The sequence below is a fragment of the Balaenoptera physalus genome (assembly GCF_965194825.1).
Source record: "Balaenoptera physalus genome assembly, chromosome: 7".
Taxonomy (NCBI): domain Eukaryota; kingdom Metazoa; phylum Chordata; class Mammalia; order Artiodactyla; family Balaenopteridae; genus Balaenoptera; species Balaenoptera physalus.
In genome coordinates this window covers 59,551,265-59,578,217 of record NC_138886.1, presented here as the reverse complement: position 1 = coordinate 59,578,217, position 26,953 = coordinate 59,551,265, and the positions used below count along the sequence as shown (strand labels likewise).

Sequence of the window (26,953 nt, the reverse complement as noted above, 5' to 3'; positions counted from 1 at the left end):
GCAGTGCTCTAAAAAACTCATCTGTAACACATTTGCTTGGACTCAGAATCCATTTTAAATATTATTGAAGAAATAAGCCCAAAGAATAAAGTGAATAATTTAGGGGCAATTGAGATATTAACAATGTTAATTGTGTTCATTAATATATTTCTCTATTCAGGTTTTCTTTAATATCATTCAATAGAGTTTATAATTTGCTTCATAAAGTCTGTAAACATTCTATATTCAATTAATGACCAGATAGTTTATAACTATTTTTTCTATTGTGAATGGTAACATATATTCTTCTGCATTTTCCAATTTGTCAATGATAGTATAGAGAAATGTGCTGGTGTTTTAAAATTTACAGAACTTCTCAAAATGCTGATTCATAACAATTTGAATTTTAGAAATATGGGTTGAAACATAGATGGAGAAAATCAAAGAGAAAACTAATAAATTAGAAGATAAATTTTAGAAAATCACTCAGAATGAAACACAGAGAGATAAAGATAAGAATATGAGAAAAAGAAATTACTGGAGGAAGAGCTGGGTCCAAGCCTGGACCAGGAAAGTTCAGGGCTATTTTGATGGATCTCAAGAAGGTCCAAGAAGGCATGAGCTCATGAACTTCAGGTTTGCAGTTATATCAACTAAAGTCCAAATTTAGACATTTACTAAAGGGGAGTGAGTGGCCTTGTATAAAATATGAGTCCTTTCTAAGGCTTAGTCTCCCTATCCTCTAAATGGGCTTCATATATTTCCTAACATATGGCATTGTCATGGGACTCAGTGAGATGATACAAGGGTGCTGCTCAGCCTTGTGCCTGGCATATAAGCACTCAGGGAATGCCACCTATTATAGGATTCTGGAAGTGTGGTAATAATTATACTGCTACTTAATACATAGAGATGTAGGCACTAAATAATACTCTACAACCTAACCATAGAATTGTTAGATACAGTGCTCTCAGGGTGGGCATTTATCGTGCATGTCTACACTGCTATAATCCTGATAGTCTCTGAGAACAACCTGAAGACTCACAGAACAGGTTTTCTACAAACATAAAGAAAAAAAGCCACACGCAGACAGGTAAAAAGGGCAGAGATGCAGGACAGTCAGAACTGTGGAGGGATGTTAAAACCACAGAAGCCCCCCTGAGGAGCGAGGGACCCAAGCCCCACATTGCGCTCTCCAGCCCAGGGGACATGCACTGGGAAGATAAGCCACCGTACCATCTGTCTTTGAAAACGAGTGGGACTTATGTCTGGGAGGTCTGGAGGGCTGCTATGGGAAGCCCTTCTTGAGACTCTGCTCTTGAAGGGCTTGCACACAAACTCACTCACTCTGAGTCTCAATGCAGAGGTAGAAGCTTGAAAAGCAGCTGGGTCATGCAAGAAGGAGATTTACTGACTAACGTCAGGGTGTGTGCCAGAGGGGGAGGGATCTGGTAGAACTTCCTCTGGCGACAGAAGCACTGGTGAGCACCATTTTTTTTTTTTTTTTTTAACTCTCTTTCAACCTAACTGGCCCAGTGCTGGCAGGTGACATTTCTTTCACTCTTCATCAACTTAGCTAACACTGTGCACCCCTCCAAAGCAGACTTCCACACTGCCCCACTTGGCAGGAGGCCCTGGCTGACACTGATGCCCCTCCAAAGTGGCTCTGACTCTGGGGGGCAAGAACCACCCACCAGAGTGCTCATAGGAGTTGTAGCCAGGCCTCACAGACAAGCAGGATGGGGGCCAGCCCATCTACCAGCACACCCACCGTAGTTGTGGTTGAGCCATAGGCAGGCCACAACGTGGCCCTGACTACCAGTATGCCCACAGCAGTCATGGTGGGCCTTACAGCCAGTAGTCTGAGGGTCCAACCCTATCTTCCAGTGCACCTGCAGCAATGACCCATTCACAACAGGAGGGCACAGGCAGTCCACACAGAGGATACCCCCGGAGGACCTGGCTCTGATGACCAGAGGGAGTTGCACCAGTGGACCCCACAGGACACCTTCTACATAAGGTCACTCTTTCAAGACTGGGAGACATAGCTGCTCTACCTGATACCTAGAAACAAACACAAAGAGTTAGGCAAAATGAGGAGACAAAGGAATACGTTCCAAATGAAAGAAAAAGAAAAAAACATCAGAAAAAGAAATAAATGTAATGGAGATAAACAATTTACCAGATCAGGAACTCAAAGTAACAGCCATAAAGATGCTCACCAAACTCAAAGAAGAATGGAAGAACTCAGTGAGGTTTTGTGTTTTCTAATTATGAGTTCAGGATAGAGAAAATAGTAAAGACCAGGCTTTCCCCTCCCTTCTGTCCTCTCTTTCCTCTTATGCCCCCCTCATACTCCTCTCCCTCATTTCCCCTTTTTCTTCTTCCTACCATGTACAGTAGTACAGGTTGTGTAACTATACAGGGAATTTTGGCCAAGAGGATGAAGAAGGGCTTTAATTGAGCTCTACGGTGCGGTAAAGAGACCCATTTTTTAATCGGTAACCCTCCACTCCTATCCTTGCATGCCTGTGCCATGGTGGAAGCAGGGACTTTAGCTGTGAGGCTCTTGGTATTGGGAGAGTGGTGAGAACATTAGTAGTACAAGTCCTAACAGTGGAGTTGCCATTTGGCTTAGGTAAACTGCACAGTCCCGCACAAGAGGCAGAATACCATTTTATCTCCCTTCTTCTTCTCTACTCCTTATAACATAGACCACTCGAGTACTGAATCAGCAATCAGAAAATGACTGCTTCAAAACAAGGTCAATTTCTTATTATATCTATGACCCTAGGCACTTTGTTACCAAACCAGGTCTGTTTGCCTGATGCACAGCCAGCTAAACTCTGAGATACCAAGGTTTGCAGCAGAGAAAGGGTTTATTCACAAGGCAGTCCAGCAAGGAGATGGAGAAACAAGTCTCCAATCTGTCTTCCCAAAGGTGAGGGGCTTGGGACATCTGTGGGATAAAGAAGCAGGGTTGTCTGAGGTGTAGGGAAAGATGATTGGAGGCAAGGAAAAGGTGAAGTAATCTATGTTCTCCTCGGGTGTATCTGATATATGCTTCTTCATGGGACACATGTTCAGAAAATGGTGGTGTTGACATGATTTGAGGGTGGAGTTTTTGGCCCTCTGAGGTCAAAAAGTCATCCAACGAACATTCATGCAGGTTTAGTTGAGTGGTCTCTGGTATTGACTGGTTTGAACTGTGCAAGACTAGCTCCCTGTTCCTGAAAAACAACTTAAGCAGCTGTTACTTTAGTGATCCATTATGTCCGAAGTGTTATCTACAGAGGGCAGTTAAAGTATTCTTGTGATGTTTTGTCTAAGCTAGGTGAAGCTTGGAGGGTATGGAATTTGCAAAACAATTAGTGAAGACGGGTTACAGGATATTATTTATTAAGCAAGTTATAATTTAAGGGATCTATATGTTCAGGGATGACTGCTCTTGACTTCAAAATCATTTAACCTCTTGTAAGTTTCAGTGATTTCATTTTTACCTGGGTAAAGATTAAACTAAAAGATGCTTAGGTTCATCTTAATTTTTATTTCATCTCAAGATTCTATGACTACACTTTCCACTTTTGCTTCCAATCCTCTGACTATTAGAAGAAGGTTGAGATGTGGTGATTGAGTGAGACGCAGTGCTTGGGAAGGGCCTAAAGCAGGGAAGAGGTTCAGGAATAATCATGGGATGAGATTTATTATAGGACCTAGGAATAAGAAGAAAGTGAAGAAATAAAATAAGGGAATCTCCATTAGCAAAAGGGAGAGTAAGGAAGTTCTATTTGCTGGTGAAAGAATTTTGTCAATTGTAACTACCTCCATGATAAATGTGATTTTTCAGAGCCAGAGTGCATCCTTAGTGTGGATGCTTTTCCTTGTAGAGTAGTGTTTGTAGTGGTTAAGCCTATTTTTAATGAGTAAAAGATTCAGTTATTTCATTCTTGATTAACACTTCTCAAAGAGTCGTTCGGTGAGGTGTTAAGAGCAATTAGAAGCATAATAACCCCAAATAAGATTGAAAACAGTTGAAAATAACTCAACAGAATGAAATATGTCATAATATTTTTTAAAAATAATTAAACAGACTGTTTTTGTAGGAATTTTTAGAGCTTTAAAAATATGAACATCTGTTGTACACCTCCAAGAAAATATCATGGTGACCAGGGTTCTCCAGACTTATTTGACCGTTTCCCACCAAATATCTCCTAGGATTAATATTTCATGAAACACATTTGGGAAACTGTATAAAATGTGTTATTTCAACATGGAAAATTTGAGTACTCATGGAGAAGTTCATTTGTGAAAATGACATAGATCAGGTGTTCTTTGCTGAAATCTCAGTGTAACATAGAGGCAGTATAATACAGTGGCCAGTTGCCTAGGTAGGAATCCAAGCTCCACTACGCACTAGCTGGGGAATCTTGGCAAATCAATTAACCTATCCACATCTCAGTTTTCTATCTGTAAAATGACAATACTAACAATATCTAACTTGCATGGTTTTTATGAAGATTGAATGAGTTAATATGTTCAAAGCACTAAGAAATATGCTAGTGCATAGGATGTGCTATTTAAGCATTAGATTAAAAAATCTAAACTGTGCCAAAGGAATGTAGCTATCCTGGAATGCAAAGGATCTTTCTATGATGGGATTTTACCAAAGGAAAGTCAGAGAGTCTTTGGAAATATGTGCTTAGACAAAGAGACGTGTGCTGGAGAAAATATGTATGGTTGAGAGGAAATGTATTTCCTGGAACCAAGTAATCAATTTGAGAATTTTACCTCTTGCACATGCTTAGTCATTTACAAAAATGCATGAACTGTGGGGCACTTTTTCAAATCTTCTTGCCAGGCTCCACCTGCATGTCAGCAACCAGTACAACAAACTTCTTGTCATTTTTGAATCACACTACATCCTCAGATTGCCATACCCTTTTACATGTGATTTTTCTACCTAGAAAGCCTTTTTCCATTTCTACACCTGGAATAGTTCCTATTTGTTTTTCAACTTCTATCCAATCCAGATGCCACCTCCCTGATTCTTCTTGACAGAGTTGATTTCCTATTCTCTTTTCCCATTGCACCATTATGGTAGTTTTCACATTGTGTTGTATTTTTTGATTGCTTACCTCTCCATCTACTTTATATTTGTTCTCTTATTTCTGTGCAATAAATCACCCAAACTTATTGGCATAAAACAATAAACTTTTAACATCTCACACATTTTCTGATGAATAGAACTTAAGATGGCAAAAATGAATTATCTTATAGATGAACAGAATAAGCTTCCTTAAAATCTGATTTCTAAGAAAGCCAGTTGAAATTTCTTTAGAGTTGCTGAAATCCCTAAGTCCTGACTATATATTCATTTGTAGGAAAAAGATCTTTAATCTAGACACATTTTTTTTTTTGGCATTTAACCTTTATATGAATAGCAGGAATAATGAAAAATATGATACAAGAAAAACTATTAGTTTGAATAGTAAGGGAAATTAGGGAAGGATTTGCATTCTTTTATCAATGCTACTAATTTAGTATTTGGCATAGTCCATTCTATTAAATATTCTATTATTTCCCTATTTTACTGCCAACATTTTCAAATATATGTATTTCTATTGCCTCTATTTCTTGTCCACCTGTCTCTTTTCCCCATTTGCACTGTTGAACAAAAATCTCTTTCTCCGTCATCATCAAGGACAACTTTTTTCCCCACAAACCCCTAACTTTTTTTTACTGTCCTTATTTCTTGACTTTTCTGCTATACTTGACTCTGTTGACTTTCCCTAGCTTTATAGAATTCTCCCCTACTTTAGTTTTTGCAACTCTATAATATTTTCCCTCTTGAGTAGTTCTCTAAGCATGAATTATTTCTGTAATCATCATGAATAGTCCGTACTCAAGGGATATCATCCTAAAGCAACTTTAGTATGTTTTGTTTCCTTTTCTGTTATGATTAATCTGTGGGACTAGTTCTTTACTGCTAAATGGAATTTAAGCCAGGGCCCAAGACTTTTTAGTCACTTTTACATATAAAATGTTCTTCATTCAGTATAATTAATATGCCATTATATACTATAGCAACAAACATTTTTAACTTTGTTCAGAGTTATGGCTTTTCCCCTTTCCCACTTAGACGGGTTGATACTCTGTAATGGGGGAGGTTATATGTGTTCGTATCTTCTCTTTGCCCACTTTTTGCTTTTAACTATGTTTTTGATCTTCCTCCTTGCCCTTCCCCACCTCCGTCAGTGTTAAAGACTAGGCAGGTGTTTAAGACTTGTTTTCTGTCACCTCACTTCTAATAATAGTTTTTCAGAGACCATTGGGAGCTTCTCACCTACAGCATCTTTGACAGAAGTCATTGCATCTCCATTCCTGCTGATTACTTACTTTCTTTCTCAGTCTGAGGCATTCTCTTTCTCTGATCCATCCCGTTTTTTCTTTTTGAATTTTATTTTACGTATTTTTTTATACAGCAGGTTCTTATTAGTTATCCATTCTATACATATTAGTGTGTATATGTCAATCCCAATCCATCAAGGTTTTTCATAGCAGAATAATCTTGCCAAAACAATGGATACCAATTTCATTATGATTAATTTTGTATACTGACCTTTGTGATTGTAAATAATATCATATATGCTAATTTATAATTCTGAATGACATTTTAAATTGAGGGCATGATGTATTTTATATTTCTTTATATCCAAATATTTAGAATGGATTTAAGCTAATAATAATTCAATTCACTGTCCAATTCATATACATAATCCTATTCGGCAATTTAGATCCTGGTTTGAGGAATATAGACCAGTGCGCACAATAAAGTCTTTAATATTTAACCATATCCTATACTATATGATTTCAACTTTTGGTTTGTCAGTGTATCATGAAAGAAAATTAGCAGTCAATCATTTTTTGTACATTTTGCTAGTCTTAGGAAAATGTGGCCAACATCACAAATGATATATGAAGTGCAGGTGGTGTTTTAAAATATATTTCTGTGTATTAACAGTAACAATTGACCTAAGTAGGAAAAAAATAAGGTTTTCTATAAAGTGAACAATGGACAATAATACAGTATGATATCATCTCTTCAAGGTTCATTAAGGAAATAGCAGGGGTACCTCTGAATATTCTATTGACTATCTAAAGATGCTTATGTATAATACATGTCTAACATGTAGAACACTCAGAGAAGAATTCTTCAGGAATTATTTTGTTGGCAAGCTGTTTATTTTATCTGGCCTCTCTGCTCAGAAAGTATTCACTAAAGATACCTTTAATATTGCCTGTACTTTAAACTTGGCATTTGACCAAGCCTTAGAATAAACACTATCTATATAAATTAATACTTATTTAACTTAAGTACAATGATAAATAATGTACACATGTGTGTTCCTTTGCACATACATAAATATATATGTTATAGTTATTCTTAAGTACAAATATTTTTCCCTAGTTAAACACAGACTCCTGCAAAGGATGTGTATGTTCATGGGATTACACACATACTCCTAAGAGCAAAATCTTTTACAATGGAGCTAATCGCAGTGGTGTTTTTCATTAACTCTCATTATATAGCCCATCTTGAGAATTGACAAAACACTCTTAACATTTGTATCTAAGGAAATGTCTCCAGTATATTTACTTTTGAATGTTCATTTTAATATTTTTGCTCTAGATTATCAAGTGTTCATCCTTTGTATTCTAAATTGATTCCTACCAAACTGACAGCTTTAATGCACAGAAATACTATAGTATTGTAATAACTACATTATTACCTACCTTCCATTGTTCATGTACAGATGCAACAGTTCTGTCCTATACTACTATGCCAATAGATAGCCAGGACTCCAACCACCTTTACTCAAGTTGCAGGTCTTTAGGAAGTAGATGCTTTTTGGGAGTAATGGACAAAGTACTGAACTAAGTCATGAAGGGTGTCACTCCTCCTGCACAGTCAGTGGGTAGGGTGCTGTGTTAAAGAAGAAACAATCTCTCCAGGTGACAATTGGATGACTGGAGATTCTCACTCCAACAAAGACTAATGATCAGGTGGAAAATGACTAAACTTCTTCAATGACCTTTACTTTGGTTCTCCCCTAGGTCTGACTTTCAGGAAAGAGGATTTTCTCCTTTCTCAGGAGACCTCCCTTAGCTCTTGCGGGTGCTTTCTGGGAATGCCCCCATGTTCAGTCACTTGGCATTTGTACTTCAACCTTCGTGTAATCTGCAATGATTCCCTCCCATATTCCCAACATTTCCCTCAGAGGCACTCCCTCTTGCCTCAAACCCCAGTGTCACCATATTCTCTCACAGGAGTCTCTAATGGACTGTTGAAATCCAAGCAAAAATAACAAAACTGTGTTTCCCTTTTCTCAATGAGAAAAATTTCTGAGTAGTCAAACCTTTGCAGAGGTGAATAGAGATATAATCTTTGATATACATATACATATTTGCATTCCTTCCCCCTTCCCCAGCAATGAAAAGGAAGCCAATATTTTTTTCTATATTCATGTTTATGAAGGTGGGCAATTATACCACTACTGCTATGAATCCTGTTAATTATAGAAGTAAAAGTGAAAATAGAAATTAAACCTTAGAGTAGCTGCATAGATTTATTTTCTAAATATTTTAATTGTCAATGTCATTGTCATAGTTGATATTCGTTGAATACTTGTTCTGAGCCCTAACTTTTCTACACATTTTACATGCATTATATTGGTTAGTCCTTGTAATGAGGTATGAACTCTTGGTATCCCCATTTGGAGAAACTGCGACTTAGGAAATAATTTAATATTGCATTCAAATAAGATATTTTCAGCTTTGTGGCAAAAATTTTATCCAATTTTAATATCTTTGTATATATTGCTGATAAAGTTGACTATTCTGATGCGTATTCATTATGAAGCCATCCACACCATTTCATCTTTTTTATTTCTAAGTAATTGACTGGAGAAATATTTGCTTCTAAAGTTTTAAAATGTTGAAAATTATGTAATAGTGAAAAAAATACAACAATAATTTTATCTGATATGTTATTTTAATATTTGAGAGTAAAACCACCATGCTATAGCATATGGCAGATAAATTCAGTAAGATTCTCTTAAAGATTTTATACATTTTTTCCAATGGAAAAATTACAGGGTTTGGTTGCATCTATATTCACGTTTTCATTTATTTCTTAATACATGTTTCCTTTATAAAAGGTTTTTGTTAATCTAAATCTGGTGACATGTTCTCTTTCTCTCCTGTCTCTTTTAAATACAAGACAAGTAATACTGATTTGTAGTAATTAAGACAGGTCCTCTTGTTTCTGATTCCTCAGTAAGCACACGGAAAGCAGGATACTTCTTAGGAAGTTAATCAGCAATCTGTGACATTCAGCACATAGTGTTCCAGTGATCTTTCAAAATGTTTAATAGCATTAGATAGCTTTTGAAGTAATTATGACTAGTGTTCACAAATGCAGCGCTAGGCTTTATGTGTCACTGGATTTTTATTTTTTGCTAAAACACCACGGATTATAAAGACAAATCATTATTTTATAGAGCTCTACAAAAGGAAAAGAAAGCTAAATTATTCCATTGGATATGCATCCTGATTTTAGAGATGTTAAAATTTGAAAAACAACATATGGTAAACACATGTAGCAGTAAATGTTACTATTGGCAGATAGATGCAGGAGTGTTTAGGAGGGAGGGAAATAAGCACAAGCACACAGGGCTGGTGGGAGGAGAGACTGGTCCAGTCTTTCTGGAGGTCATTTGGTTATACCAATCTAAAGCTGTAAAACCATTCATATCTTTCCTCTTAACCAAAAGAAATAGTGAGACACGTGCAAACATTTAGGAGCAACTTCTACGTGTTAGGCTCTGTTCTAAGAACTTGGGATCTATCAAAAAAGGGAGCAAAGATCCCTGCCCTTGTGGAACTCACACTGTAACAGAACAGAACATGATTGTGATAGACTGCACTGTGATAAAAACAGATTATAGAACAGTGTTTGATGCATGATTCTAATTTGTAATTAAAAAAAAAAAAAAAAGAAACATTTATATAAGTACCCTAGAGTAAGTGATTGGTATGATGCACTTAGCCAACTGGGTTTTACTTCCATTTGGGTTTTATTTTATAAATTTTAATCAGATTTGATTATTAAAAATGTAAGTAGCTTACATGGGCATGTTTCTGTTTTACTAACCAATCTATTTGTGTCCTTCTGTTTTTATTCTGCTTGTGTAAACTTATTCTTAAAACAGAGTCTTTATTAGATTGAGAACCTGAAGAGGGCAAGACCAGATAAGTGTGATTCTGTTAGTAAGTATTGACTCAGTGGCTCTCAAAGTAGGGTGCTCTATCAGCAGCAGCAGCATCCCCTAGGATCTTATTAGAAATTCAAAATTTGGGACTCCAGTCGCCACCTACTGAATCAGAAACTATGGAGGCAGGGTCCAGATATCTGTGTACAACCAAGCTCTTCAGCCATTCTGATATACTCTGAAGTTTGAGAAGCACTGTAGTAACTGGGCAAGTATAATACATCTGCTATGCTAGTGAAATAAGAGATTATAGGAATCATATTAAAGAAAAATATCTTTTTTTCCCTCTATTTTTGATAAGCAGTTGTCAGGATAGCCTACAAATGGATTCAGGGCTAAATCCTTGCACGGTATCTGGCTAAATCTCTTTTATTTAATAATGCCCAGCCTACATAGTAGAAGGGGTAGAGAAGTATGCAAATATTCATGAGTTTTTCTATTTGAGAAATAAAGAAACCTAGTATTTAAGTAGTTGAAAGAAAGATATTTTACCTCATAGAATCATGGGAAATAAACTTATGTCTTGACACTAACTGAATTATCTTTAATACAGTATAAATAAGTTTCATATTGAGCAGTTGACTACTAGAAGAAATAAGAATGTTCAATAAAAATATTTTCAATATTAAAAATAATATACTTTGGTACATAAAACTCAATTCATAAAAATTACAAATTTATTATGTATTTATAACCACATAATAATTGCCATCATGCCAATTATATTTTTGTTGTATTAACAAATATTCATTAATATGTTATAAATGGCTCAGCTTAGTAGCTAAGCTGAGGAATTCCCCTGTGATTGGAAGAGAAAAATGAGATATGAGAGACTAATAAACAAATGGACAACGACCAGACCATATTTGACACTAGAACTCTGACCAACAAGCCTAGGAATCCAAACCACAACCTCTGCATCAATTTGCTCAGAGTGGTTAGGAAAGTCCAGGACTTTCAGGATATTTTCAACTGAGTGACTACCAACTTTCTTAACTTTTGTCTCCTCTTTCCAACTCAAAACCAACCAGAGAAAGCCAAAAGTGCTCCCCAATCAGTCACATAGGGTGCCCTGCTTCTGGTTAACCCACCTTCAGCTTTTCCATGCTAATAACCTCCTAACAGAGCATACCTGAATCCTTCCCTTTTGTTCACTACAAAGCTCCTTGACATTGATTTTGACAACTGTTTTTCAAACATGACACCAAAAGCACAAGCAACAAAGGCAAAAATAAATAAATGGTACTTACATCAAACTAAAAAGTTTCTGCACAGAAAAGAAACAGTCAACAAAATGAAAAGGTAACCTTTGGAATGGGAGAAAATATTTGCAAACCATATAGCTGAGAAGGGTTTAATATTACTTTATATATATATATATATATATATATATATATATATATATATATATATATATTTATATATATATATATATATTTATATATATATATTTTTATATATATATAAATAAAGAATTTATACAATGCAATAACAAAAAAAGAAGCAATCTGGTTAAAAAATGGACATTTTTCCAAGAAAAACATACAAATGGACAATAGACACATGAAAAGATGCTCAACATCACTAATCATCAGGAAAATGCAAGTCAAAACTGCAATGAGATATCTCCTCATACCTGTTAGAATAGCTACACTCAAAAAGGCAAGAGGTTACAAGTGTTGGTGAAGATGTTGAGAAAAGGGAACCCTTTTGTGCTATTGATCAGAATGTAAATTGGTACAACCGCTTTGGAAAATAGTATGGAGGATCCTCAAAAAAATTAAAATTATGATCCAGCAATTCCACTTTTGGGTTTATATATTAAAAAAAAATGAAAACAGGATCTTGAAGAGATATCTGAACTTCCATTTTCATTGTGGCATTATTCACAATAACCAAGATATGAAAACAACCTGAATGTCCATCAATGGAAGAATGGATAGAGATTTATTTATATCTGTATAATGGAATATTATTCAGTCATGAGAAAGAAGGAAATCCTGCCATTTGTGACAACATGGATGGGCCTTGAGGACATTATTCTAAGTAAAGTAAATCAGAGAAAGACAAATACTGTACAATTTCACTTACATGTAGAGTCTAAAAAGCTGAACTCATAGAAATAAAGGGTAGACTGGCCATTAGCAGGGGCTTGCAGTGTAGGGGAAATAGTGACATGTCAGTCAGTGAATACAGACTTCCAGTTAGAAAGTGAATAAGTTATGGGGATCTAATGCACGGCATTGTAATTATAGTTAACAATACTGTATTATACACTTGAAAATTGCTAAGAGAGTAGATCTTAAATGATCTTACCACAAAAAGGAATGGCAATTTTGTGATATGATGGAGGTGTTAACTAAGGCTGTAGTGGTACCCTTACTGTGGCACAAAAGTCTTTCAATTCAACACATTTTACACCTTAAAGTTACATAATATTACATGTCAATTGTATCTCAATGAAGTTGAAAAAAATGACAAGTTAGAAGTGTCAGTAACAGCGAGAATACAGAGAGTAGAGTGGGTTTTGGCAACAGCAACAAGTAGAGTGGGTTTTAATTTTGTTCTGGATATTTTGACTTCACGGTAATTGTTCAGTAGGTAAGTAGAAACATCTAGCACGGAGTTGGGAAATAGCACTTGAACTGGGGAGTACAGGCAGATCTAGAAATACTTATTTGGAAATATTCCCTATAGAGATGATGGTAACTTAAGCCATATGTATGAGGGTAATTTCGGATATGGAAGATGTAGAAATAGGAGAGGATCACAAAATATAGTCATACACTGATTCACGTATTCATTCAAAAATCCCCGAGCACAGCTATGCCCCTTGGCCTTGTGCTTGGTGCTGAGGGTAGACATGCTGCAAATCTGCCTATATTTAAAGATACTGGGAAGGAGAAAAAAGCAAAGCAAAACCCACAAGCTGTAATCATCAGAATATTAAAAAAGAAAAACAAAACTAAAACTAAAAAAATAAGAAGGCAGTGACAGAATCCCTGGCATAAGAGAATTTCAAGAAGGAAGTAGTCAACAAGTACACCTGCTGTGAATTATTTGGGGGTGATGATGACATTAAAAAGAATGTGATTTGATGTTTTGGCACTATTGGAGATGCTCAATAAAGAGTGCCATTATAGTTATTAGGGTAAACAACATATTGTTAGGTATAAAAAGTAAGTGTAGACTGCCCACCCAAAAGAAAAATAAAAGATAGAAGCTTGAAGAGGTAGGCGGATCAAGGGCAAAGTTCTCCAGGAAAGGTAAAGCTTGAAATTATAGGCTGAAAGGAATGATCAAATGGAGAATGGGAAATTGATTGTCATTAGATAAAGCATAAAAGATGTGTTTAGGACAGGCAAGAGAAGATGAAAACAAGAATACAAGAAGGAGGGAGAGTACTTTCTTGGAAATAAAGTAATATATTAGGAATAGATGAAGATACACATACATTATTTAAATGGAGATAGGAAAATTGAAGTTGTTAACATGAATAACTTTAATCCACTTAAAAATGTATGAGCAAATTATGTCATAGCAGGAGAGAGAAGTAGATACAGAAAAAGGGAGGGGATTGGAAATATTTCACTTTCATGGCTATAGGAATGTAATGGGTAGGTAACTGTTAAGAAATGATAATGATGATGAAACATGAGCAATGCATAGGGCTAGTTGTGTGGTAGAATAGCAAAATAGGAAGCAAACATTTAGGTATAGCAGCTTTCTTTTTCAAAGCTTAGAAGAGAGGATTTTATGGGACATCATCTAATTGAGGTGGGGAGGATTAGAGTGGGAGATTGAAGAGGAGACAGAGGTTGTGGGGTACATGATCTATGACTACCCCATCTTAGAGGTAAAGAACCCATGGCTTAAAAACCTTGCTGATATTGTTAAAATGAAGAATCTGGTCCATAATTCCAGGACAGGGCCTGAGATGCTGCATTTCTAACAAGTCCAGAACTATCATTGAGAATCTATAGTTTATTAAGAATCCCAAATAATTTGTATGTGCGTTTAAGAGGTATGTGCTTTTAAGTTTGAGAGGTACTGATATATACCTTACTTTTACTTCTGTGTTGGTAATTGCCAAGAAAATGGTAAAAGGAAAAGAATAAGGAATACTGGGTATTTTCCAGGGGGTTATTCAAGTAACCAATATGTAGAGTAAGCTAGAAAGGGACTATGAGGTCCAAATACAGCTCTATACTTTGAGAATAGGGAGGGAAAACGATGTAACAGTCATGATGGCAGCTGCAGAACTGAAGCTCCAAAGCTTATCTGACCTCTTGCAACAGTTGAAGTGAGATGAAAATAAATGTTGCTATAGCTACCAAATAATTTCCATAAAGGTTAAACCAATCCTGTGAACATTCACAGGTTCTTACAGATTTCCCAGCATAACCAACTCCACTAATGAAAAGATCATGATATTATGCTGGAAATTATCGTTTATAATTTTAATTTCTTCCCAAATGTGTAGGTATCTATAACACAACAACTTTTATGATGAGCATTATTATTTTTGAAGCTTTATTAATTAATGTGGCTGAATGTCAACTTAGGAAAATTATGACGTGATAATACCACCCACGAAAAAGGGTTTGGAGAATCTCCCTATAATATACTCATTTATAGTTGGAAGTTATTGTTGCCAATCATATGAGCACAACAGACATTTTTAATAAAATGTTAATGTTTTGAATAATTTGGAGTGGCATGTTTAAGGATAGTGATATCTAAGAGTCAAAATATTAAACGTAAGGATCTATACATTTTAGTTTAAAACACGTAAATCCCCACTCCAAAAATGGATTGCTTAATGTTGTTTCTATATCTATTTGACACCAGAAATATTTGTAATCATTACTTTTGTTTTATACCTTTTTAACAAGGATAAAACTTTATTTAGAGGTTTTAACATTTTGGGTTTTTGTAAGCACAATTTCAAACCAGATATCCGTTCAGTTATAAAGATGTCAAAGGCACCACTACCAACAGGCTAAAAGACAAATTCCAGCCTATAATGTATTTTGGCAACTTTTTTTTTCCTAGTCATGCCTTTTGTTATATAGCAGTTTTCAGATAACTTCCAATTATATAATGAAATCCTCACAAAAGCCCTGGGAGATTAATGGTTTGTGGTGTCAGTTAATTCATGAATAACATCTTTCCTCAGTAGATTTTAAACCATGGAAGAAAGATCGCCATCTCTTGTCATTTCCATTTTCTCTAATATATACAAACATGTTAATGCACAGTAGGAAACTAATAGATTCAGACAAATTTGAGTCTCCAAAGAATATGCTGTACAATTAGTTTTCTGTCACAGTAAAATGTATCCAAATTCTTTACGATCATATTAAACTAATAAGGTGATATAAGGCACAAGTTTTTTTTATAATAGCTTTTTTGAGATATAATTCTCATACTATAAAATTCTTTTTTTGTATAACCTTTTAAAGTGTACAATTCAGTGGATTTAGTGTGTTCAGCATTGTGTAACCAGCACCACTCTCTAAATTTTATAATGTTTTCATGAGCCAAAAAGAAATCCTGTACCTACTGGCAGCCATTCACATTCTGCTCACCCTTCAGTCCCTGAAAACCACTAATCTGCTTTCTGTGTCTATAGCATTTCTCATTCGCATTTAAATGGTCATCCATCCAAGCCTGAGATGACATACCCTGTCCAGGATCCAGTCTCCTCCCATCTTATTACTCTACTTGTAACAGAGTAGAGTTTAAGGGAGCAGAAAGAGGAGGGTAGCCTCTCATGATTAACAGCAACAATAACAAAAAACAAACCAACAAACAAAACTGCCCTTGGAGCGCCAAGCATTAATGCTGCATTCTAGCTAGAGAATTAACAAGAAAAGGGGACAAAGATGGGCGTACTCTCTACATTCAGTGGCACTTCCTAGAAGTTGCTCACTCTACTTCCACATACATGCTTTTGCCAGAGCTTAGTCTTATGGCACCAAGACTAACAATCTTTTTCCAAGTAGACATGAACCTAGCTAAAAATCAGCAGTTCTTTTGCTAAAAACGGGGAAAGATGGATATTGGGGGATAACTGGAACTTTCTGTCATAGTGTTAAACCCATTTGAACTTATTAAAATATATTAAGCTAGGGTTTGGAACACCTGAAGAACAATCCTTATGAAAGATTTTAGACTGTTAGGGCAGCGTTTGTAGTGGCTTTTGATGGTGGCAATCAAATATAAAATCATTAAATATCATATTTGTAACCAGGATATAAAAGTTATGAGATTGGACCATGTTTGTCTTGTTCATCACTTTAACCTCACATTCTAGAATACTAGTGACTGACGCACCGTTGCTCAAAAAATATTTATTGAATAGATAAATGAATTACTGAACTAACATTAGTTATATGTGTTGTTTATAGTTATAGTTGAGCAACAGATTTACAAATATACAAATTACCTAATTATGGGATGAGTTGATAGTTCCGAAACTTATCACTGCCTGTCCCTCCAGCTTTCCCAGTATTTAAGATCTGCTTTGAAAGAAATGATTTAGGTATTAAGTAAGACATTGAGAAAGTCTGGATGTTACTGAGCTAAGGTAAAAATCTAACACCTAAATACAGGGTAGTTTTCTTCCTAAGGGCCTGTCAGCAATTATTTCTTTATTGAAGCATTGAATTATTTCTTTATTTAGGTGTTTATTAGTTATTTACTGAGAATTTACAATATGCCAGGTTTCATTGAAACTGTCTACGTTTTTTTTCCCCATACATGTAGTCTGCAATTGTAATAAGAATTGTGTTTCTGAGATGATAAGCTTGACAGTCTTGAAAGAAACAAGAGTTCAAAGTCTGTTGTTGTTGTTTTTTTTTAAATAAACATATTATTTGCAATTTTTTATATGTATAGAAGGCTATCTGGTTTTCTAAGAAAGCATTTCTGATAACTTATACCAAAATTATGTATATATTACATAAAACTTGCATATTTTGTAAAATCTCATGTATTCTAAAATTTATTGGCAGAAAATTTTAGAAATTGGCATGTCTGTTAAATAATGCATAGTTTCAGTTTAGCATTTAATGAGCTAGGCACTATGGAGCTGTCTCTATCTAAAATTAATCATAATATGTTGGAGTTGTAAGACTGGAAGGATTTAATTTGTTTACTATTCTTGTACATTCATTTAAAAAAATTGAGAGTGTAGTCATATCTCTGCTTTATGAAGTTGAATTTTTATTTCATTCTAAATAGAATAAAATGGAAACCCTTAATTTCTTTCACACCTCCTCTTCATTAAAAGAATCAGAATTCCTGTGCTGCATGTAATGAATAGAGTAAGAGAGTTTGTGTTTGAAATTCAGCGGTACCATTTCTACCTCTATGCTCTTGGGCACATTTATTAACCTCTCTAATCAATTGTCTTATCTATATAAGAACAGTAATCATAATAACCTGGTAGGATTGTTCTAAGGATTAAATGAGTTGAACCTAAGGCACTTAACATACTTCCTGACGCATAGTAGATATTCAATCAACGTTAACTACTATTATATTTTAAAGGATCAACTAAGGGGATAGTAGACATATAATAAATGTGTTATTACATGACCCCTGAATCTAATATATAGATATATATATATATTCATCAAAATACCACTTGCAAGAAATATTGCACAATAATAAAATAGAATGTGGAAACTGGCTTGTATAATGGTTCACAGAACAGTTTGATACCAGGGTTTCTGGGTTAAAACCAAAAACAGCAACAACAAAAAACAACTTGTGTAATAGTACATTTACACAATAACTTTCTCACAGCTCAAGTTTTGTTCATGGATAAAGTTTAGATACAGTTGTGGGAATTAAATTAGTTGATACATACAAAATACTTAAACCAGTGATTTACATATTGCTTATTTTTAGTAAATGTTATTTATGGCATATGGCTTAATTGAGATTCTGAACTTAATTAAGCTTGAGTTGAATTTTGACTTCACAATGTATTAGTGATAAGACATTTTGGAGTATATTCCAGCAACTGTTAGCTTCCATTTTTTTAACTGAAAATGTGGAAAATAATCTCATTTTTTGTAAGTATTAATGAAGATACAAGAGACTTTTGTGAATGCCAATTGAAGATATGTGAGATAAAGTATAGAAATCCTAGCATTGTACTATTTATCCATTGCTAACTAAATATTATTTTTCTAAACCCACCAAACTGTCTTTAAAATAATTTGTAATTATTTAAAATTATTTATAATTATTTAAAATAACTTCACAATTTTTAGGTTTCCAAATCATTTAAAAATTCAACCTTTTGTCACTCCCTTTAAAAATTGAACTTTTCAGCAAAATTGAGCCAAGAAGAAATAAAGTACTCCAAACTGTTTTAACATCAGAGAAATCACATCTGAAATGCCAATTCCATGAATTTTTCAAACAGCCACATATCCAATAAATCCATTAATTAATAGCTGTAATCTATAGAAATACTAATTCAAGTACAACTTTTTAAGATATCTGCAGTAATTTGACAGTTATGTAGACATTACTATGAAGCATTCCTCCTTGAATATCATAGGTTTAGGATATTAGACTTCCAGAATTACCAATCTCTCTCTTTTTTTTTTTCTGAAGTTTGCTTACTTGGCTCAGCATAAGTTCTTTCTGAGTGGTTATTCCTCCAAAGATAAGTAGCACAAATGAAAGAAGTATACCTGATGAAATTCATTTAGCTAGAATCTTATTACCTGAAATAAAATTACCTGAAATGCATCAAGGACAACACTAACCCAGTGCCAATGTCGTTGACAGTTTAATAACTGATCCTTCACCACAAATCTCTCCCCTAAAAATATTTATCTCATTCATATCATGTTAAAATGGACTCTTTCCTCTTTAAGTATATCCCAGTACTCAGTATTCTTGCCTGAATCAGGCCATGTAAATCATCAAAAAAGGTAGATTAAAGTTGGGGTGGGCCATATTTCTGCTTTGGCTTTCTTATATGCCTAAAATCACCTCCCTGGCTTGGCCTTGGGTTTGAAAAACAACTAGCCAAGTGCATTTAATGTCATTTCTAGAATCCCTGAATTTAAACATAAGCAGTGACTTCAAGTCTGAGTGTCTAACATATCTAATCAGTATAACAATGTCAGTAATACAAACAAGGATGTCCTTTGGATTTACTGTTACTGAGTATTCACATTCAGATACAGATAAACATTCTATGTATAACTGGAGAACATAAATAACCTTACGTGCTTTTTATGTTGAAGTTCTATTATTCAGTTGAAAGTGTCAATTTATATTGCAAATATGCAACACGGTGCCTGCAGGAGTAATCTAGCATCTGATAGTGCTAAAAGAAATCATTGTTTCTGTATTATAATGTCAAATCTTAAAGGTCGACTTTAAATCTTTAATAATAAAATGGTAATAACAATTAAAATTTTCAATTAGTGTATCCAAGGAGTTCATTCCACTATGGCAATACTTAGCTTCAACCGAATATTGATTCTAACACTTAATTTAACATTTGCCCCAAATTTAAATTGATGCACCTCTTGATAAAAGAGGGGAGCACTGGGGGCAAGTCACTATAATTCCTTGATTGACTTTCTGAAGTATAAGCATTCAGATCACACTAGATTCTTGGGAAAGACTTCCCTTTCAACCAACATCAGTAGGAAGTAGATCTGAAGAGATCTTCTCCTTCCTTGCTCCCGTAGGGAAAATGAAAGCAGAAAGCAGTAGAATAGTGAGCCTGGGACATTGACAAGGTTAGTCCATGTGCATTCAGATTAGTAAAAGGAATGGGCAGCAGAGACATCTATGGAGGGCTAGTAAACAGTGTAACCACTTGGGGACAAGGAGACCTGGGGCCATGGCCAGTAACTGGAGTGAAACACAATGGATTGAGAATCAGATACTCAGAGTACAGTCGAGTCTCTGCCACCTCTTGGTTCAGTGACTTTGACCAAGAAAGTCTGAGCACTCATTATGGGAGATTTAAGTCCACAAATGTATTTCAATTTGCAGAATAAGAACAATACCTTTTAATGTGAATATTTATACTGCAATGATAGTAATAGTTTGTTTTCCACTAACATTTGATTAGAAGAATGTTAGAAACATTTTATTTCACTCTTCAAGTGGTTCCTATTACTGTCAAAATCATTTCCACATATGGTAATGCCTCCTAAGAATTAAATAGCATTCCTTTGTCAGATAAACTATGTTATACAATGTTTCCTTCATTTGTAGTAGAAAAGATTTAATGAATAGAAATCTGAGAAAAACATATCCTCCAAAGCAACACCACTCATAAGGAATTTACATAATGGATGTCAATTTTCTATCTTCTATGAACTTGTAATACATTACACAGTAGAGCACCTGCGTATATACCAGTCATTCATGAGTTTTCTAAAGGGTTCATAAATGCTACTAATTTCTTCATTGAGGGTAGAAATGAAATCTTCAGTTTCCTTATTTTGTTCATATAGAACAGTATCTACCTCGAAGGAAGCAAATTCAAGGGCGTAATAAATGTGTGTTGATCAGCAAGTTACCACAGCATCAAAATGATAAAACTCTTGCAAAGCACGTTAACTACTAAATATGATCACATGTGATGGTAATCAAATGTCTTGATTTAATGACAGTAATAGTAACCAGTTTCATAAAGTGCTATTGGAATACTACAATGAACTATGGCATACTACATGACCTTTAAAATGATGATAGAGAATATTTATAGTCATAGAGAGGTATATATTACCCACTGATTAAAACAAAGAGATCAGTTGGATTATGGTATGTTAATCACATTTGTACACAATAGCATATGTGTGTGTGTGTCTGTGTGTATTTGACACTGTTAACTGAGTATAACTGAGAAGGCTTTCTAAAATAATATATACAAAATACATTTTGCTTGCAAATGTTTCCCTCACCCATAGTCCCACAAGAAGCAAAAGAGACAAATTTTCTCTGCTTGTTTGTCATCCCTGCATTTAAGAGCTGAAATTAGAGTAATTAATCTCAGATCACAATAGTTTGATGTGAGCTGAGTAACAGTAATGCTATTTCAGACAAATGTAGTCAAAATTGTCAAATTATATGTACACTAATTATACATAAAATAAAATTTTTCATGATATTGAATCGCTATTTAACATTTTATGATCTTGAATTAAAATGCAATACCTATACTAATACAAAATGTTTTTGGTTGTACTTTTTTAGGTCTCAGGGTGGTGAACTTTTTCTTTGAATTCCTAACCTGTGAGCCTATGGTAAGATTATAATTAATATACTAAATTTTATAGTTTTTCTCTATTACCCTTGCTTGATTAATAACAGTAAAGGGAATTTGCATAGGTAGCTTGATATTTTACCTTACTTTTATGGAAATTCTGAAGAAACTATGTGATATTTTCTATCTAATGTTTATGTTCTTGAGTAGATTATAGTAATATAGTCATTTGATATAGCCTTTGACAGGTTTCTAAGTGAATTTGAAGCATCGTTCAGGAAGGTAAAGATTTATACCATGGAAAAAATTTCTTTGGATATGAATGACAATTTTATGTATTAAAAATATTTATAGCGAGGTCTATTTGATGCCAATGAATAAGGCAATGAGTTATTGAAAGTAAAACTTATAAAATTATCACCTGTCAGGATTTATCAAAATTGGGTTCTTCTATTAAAACTTGATGTTGGAGCTTTAGAGAGTTGAAAGTAAAATATGTAAGTATGGAAATAGAGATGATAAGAAATCACCAGTAACTTCTAAGGTGATTTGGGGAGGTGTTATTTATTTGTTAATTTCTGTGGTTAATGCATTCAATAACATGTGTTAAAAATGTGAATATGGGCTACATTTATAATTGATTACTACAGAATATAAGTAAACATAAGTCTGTTTTGTGAAACTGGGTTATTTTAATAAAAGGATTTTCAGTGTTTATCTGTTCCTTAATAGTAAACATGATAAAGATTTAGCTTGTAATTGACATATAAAATACAGATAATATGGGCATTTGTATCATACATTTCATATCTGGGGGAGAATGATATCTTTGGAAACACAGAGGCAATTGACTCAGTCTCCTCTTTATCTGGTAATTCAGCATTATTGAAATGTATCTTGAAGAAGTTGTTTTAAGTGACTGTAGGCAACCACCTTTGGGCACTCTAATGTGTTCCCTTTGGTGATATTTTTTAGAAACAATGTATGATTATGAAAAACAAGTGTCACATAGAATCAAGGGAAAATCCCTCTGCCCTTCCAGAAGGATTCTGCTGATAATGGAAGACATTTTATAAAATGTTATTTGGATATGCATAGGACAATAATTTTATCCTTGAGAAGTTATTTTTTAATTTGTAACTTATATTTTACAAATATATCTAAATGAACTTACAAATCATTTCACTTTATAAAATGGTACAAAATATTTTTAAAATTTATGTCATCTCCAGTCTTTTTAATATTCTTATATAAACATAACATACACAGAGAAAATTGCTCATAGCTTAAGTGCAGTCTCAGTGAATTGTCACAAAATGAGCACACCCATATAACCAGCACTCACATAAATTAAAAAAAAAGATAAAAATTAGAGTACATTGTAGCCCCCACCTTAATTGCTATTTTCTAGTAACTATACCCACAGAACATAAGCACTATCTTGAATTCTAGGAAGATAGATTACTTTGCCTACTTAATCACGTTTTACAAATGAAAACATATGGTCGGTACTGCTTTGCTTCTTTTGCTCAAAGTTACATTTGTAAGATTATATGCAGTGGTAAATCACTCGTTCTCATTGCTGTGTAGTAGGCAACTGTGTGAATATACCAAATTATGGTCCTTTCTCCCATTTATAATCATGTGGATAGCTTCTCGAGTTTGGCTCTTATGAGTAACGGTCATATGGGTATCTGGAACATGTCTTTTAGGGAATATGTGTATATATTTTGTTGGGCATATAGGCTATGCATATATTCTGCTTTAGGAGAGAGTGACATTTTACCGAAGTGGTTATTTCACGTTTCAACAGCAGGATGTGAGAGTTCAGTTGCTCTAGATACTCAGTAACACTGGGATTTTGCATCCTTCTCTTTTAGCCATTTTGTTGTGTATATAGGGATATTTTAATCTGAATGTCCTGAAGATTAGTGGTACTAAAAACTTATTTTTTTAGACTATTTGTCATATTATCTATTATCTATCCTTTTAAAATTATATTATTTATCCTTTTTTTTATCATATACATATGGATATTGAATCCTTTGCTGGATATATACACTGATATGCTAGGGTGCCTTAACCTGATTCATAAGAGCGTACTGTTGAAGTGTCAAGAATTTTGAGAGCTGCTTAGTAGTTTTAAAAGCACCATGGTAGAAGTACTTACACGACATATATTGGCAAACACTAAAAAAATAAGACTTTTCCTCTGGAGTACTAGGTGTTAAACATTTACTAGCACACCACTGGATATTTATATTGTATATGAAACCATTTGGTGGAATTTTACATTTCCTGTTGATGTTTCTTGATGAATAGAAGTTCTTCATTTTAATTTATTCTAGTTTATTCTAGTTTCTTAGGTTTATTTCTTGTGTCATTACTTTTTGTATGATTCTGTGTCCTATTTAAGAAATAGTTGCCTTAGCCATGGTTGTTAAGATATTTTCCTTGGGTTTCAGTAAAAGCTTTATTGTTTGAACCTTCACATTTAATGATCTCCAAGTATTAAAGATATTGTTCTATAATATTATCTTCTGTGCTTAAGATAGTTAGCCGGATAGCTTTTCATTAAGACAGTAAATGCTCTGTGTATATGTTAAATTTTTTGTTGCAAAATTTATATATAAATATGAAGACACTGATATTTATGATTAATAATTTAATGTAGCTATTTATAAGCAATTTATAGTATTTCATAAAGTTAATATATGTATTTATGCATTGTCCACTATAAGTTTCACATGCCACAATCAGGTGGCCATAATTTTGAAATAAATATCCAAAAGCATAACAAAATTAATATTTGATTTTAACCTTACATGTATTATGATAATTTATTTCCATTATATATTATGGAGTGAACCAAAAGTCGGCAAAATAAATATTCTACACAATCATTAAAAAACTCAGAATAAAATGGATATCTAGTGGGAAGCAGCCGCATAGCACAGGGAGATCAGCTTAGGGCTTTGTGACCACCTAGAGGGGTGGGATAGGGAGGATGGGAGGGAGACACAAGAGGGAGGAGATATGGGGATATATGTATATGTATAGCTGATTCACTTTGTTATAAAGCAGAAATTAACACACCATTGTAAAGCAATTATACTCCAATAAAGATGTTAAAAAAAAAAAATCACCTTAAAAAAAAAAACCAAAAAACCTCAGAATATTGGCTAACCTTTTGGCATTCAAATAAAATTATTATTAAAATATATTTAGTTTCTTCCAAAATATTGTCTAATAAATTGAATAAACATGTAAACACCATGATAAATACAGCCTGAAGGCTTGACTACAGAGTATCATTGTAAGAATTTCATTAAGATTTTATTTGCCTTGTGATTAATATATAGAGAGATAGATATAGATACATGTAGATATAAGTATGAAATTTTTGACAGAACCCAGCAGTGTACACAGCAGTGCACCACAGCAGTGCACCACGTACTAGTGTTTTGTGTCTGATAGGAATGATAGTATTAAAAACAGTATTATTTCTTCCTTAAAATTCTGAGTCAGTTATACAAATGTGTGTGTGTTTACCACAGATTATATTGTCCTATTATGCATCTTTTGTGGATTGAATATGTGTTTCCTCTCCAAGTTATCATCTTGATTTAAATACATTCAATTTTCTCCATAATAGTTGAGAGATGTAATGAAACATTATGGAATTAAATGATTATTTTCAAATGGAAAGTTCAGTAGTTTCAATACGCACATGTCAAATTTAGACTGTTTCTTTTTAAATCTCTGGGTTCTTATTCCAAGCCAGTTCATTGACTTCAGAGTAACTCATAACTCAATGGAAGTGCAAAAGCAAGCCATATAAAATGATGTTTCTATTTTATTTTTTAAATTATTTTATTGAAGTATAGTTGATTTACAATGTTGTGTTAGTTTCTGCTGTACAGCAAAATGATTCAGTTATACATATATACATTCTTTTACATATTCTTTTCTATTACGGTTTATCACAAGGTATTGAATATAGCTCCCTGTACTATACAGTACGACCTTGTTTATCCATCCATTTGCAGCAACATGGATGGACCTAGAGATTATCATACTAAGTGAACTAAGTCAGAAGGAGAAAGACAAATACCATATGATATTATTTATATGTGGAATCTAAAAAATGACACAAATAAACTTATCTATGAAAGAGAAACAGAATCACGGACATAGAGAACAGACTTGTAGTTACCGAGGGGGAGTGAGGGAAGGATGGATTGGGATTTGGGGATTAGCAGATGCAAACTAAAATGATGTTTTTAACAATTAGTTATTATTTTTCAAATCTTTATAATAGTGAGAAATCTGAGAAAAATTGGGGATTTATAGATTAATCATTGAAATTAAAGAAAGATGATACTGATTTATTTTCATATGTTTGGAGAGCCTGGGATTTGTATCAGAGCTGTTATTCTTTTTGACATTGTTGCCTGTCTGAGGTAACCAAAGATGATAAAATATAGAGTGTGTGCTAATTAAAAGCAAATTAGGTGATTTTCACTTTTACTACATTACTAATCACTGTGGGATAATTAAAGCAGGAAGGACAAAGGTGAATGAAACACTGAAGAATGTCTTGAAGATTGGTCCAAAGGCTTTACATGGCAGTAATAGGTCTGATCCTGTACTAGCCGTTTTAAATAGCTGAATAATGAGTTTATCTGTGAAATACAGCACAGGTTACACAAACCTTAATTCATGAAGGTGTCTGTCACTGAAGATAAATGATACTTAAAGGAAAAAAATCCATGAAGACACAGACAACATACAGAAGTAATTGATGGCAGGTAAATATACCTTATTTCATTTTCACAGAGATTACAGAGTTTAGAGACAAATAAAATTCAAAGATACGCAGTTAACATACTGAGGGAAGAAAAACAGTAGAAACTGAAGAATTATCAACATGTAGAATATTTTATTACGCATAATTTGAGCCCCAAACTAACCCTTTAAAAAGGCCAAAAAAAAAAAAAAAAAGGTAAAATACATTCAGAAAATCCAAGTAACTAAAAAGTTTTGGTAATATAAATGAAGATAAATGAAGACTGAACTTTAGAATAAAATTATTGGACACACAAAATATTAGCTATATATTTTTAGTTCCTATTCAATGATGTATTTATTTCCTTGAACTGTTAAAGTACAATGTTATGTTTTTCTCCCCCTGAAAAGTAGAAATATTTTCTAGCTCCTGGCCTAATATCTGGCAATAGCATATGTTCTCTAAAATTTTGCTATCTAGAAAATCAATTCTATGTAAACTAGAGAAAAGTTTTTGTGTTTCTTTTGCTAAATAAAACATTTGTTTTCTGAAACACATCCTCTTTCCAAACTTTTCTTCCCTCCCTCCCTTCCT

At 33.9% G+C, this 26,953-nt stretch overlaps 1 protein-coding gene across 3 annotated transcripts in view; it reads left to right on the top strand.

Annotated features, from left to right (window-relative positions):
* The window catches only part of PTPRD (protein tyrosine phosphatase receptor type D), a 2,148,784-nt gene that overhangs the window by 954,201 nt on the left and 1,167,630 nt on the right, over positions 1 to 26,953 (top strand). For all 3 annotated transcript variants that reach the window (XM_082470803.1, XM_082470804.1, XM_082470805.1), the window contains one exon: positions 21,561 to 21,610. The gene's annotated coding sequence lies outside the window, so the exon portion shown is untranslated. The remainder of the gene's footprint in view (positions 1 to 21,560; positions 21,611 to 26,953) is intronic.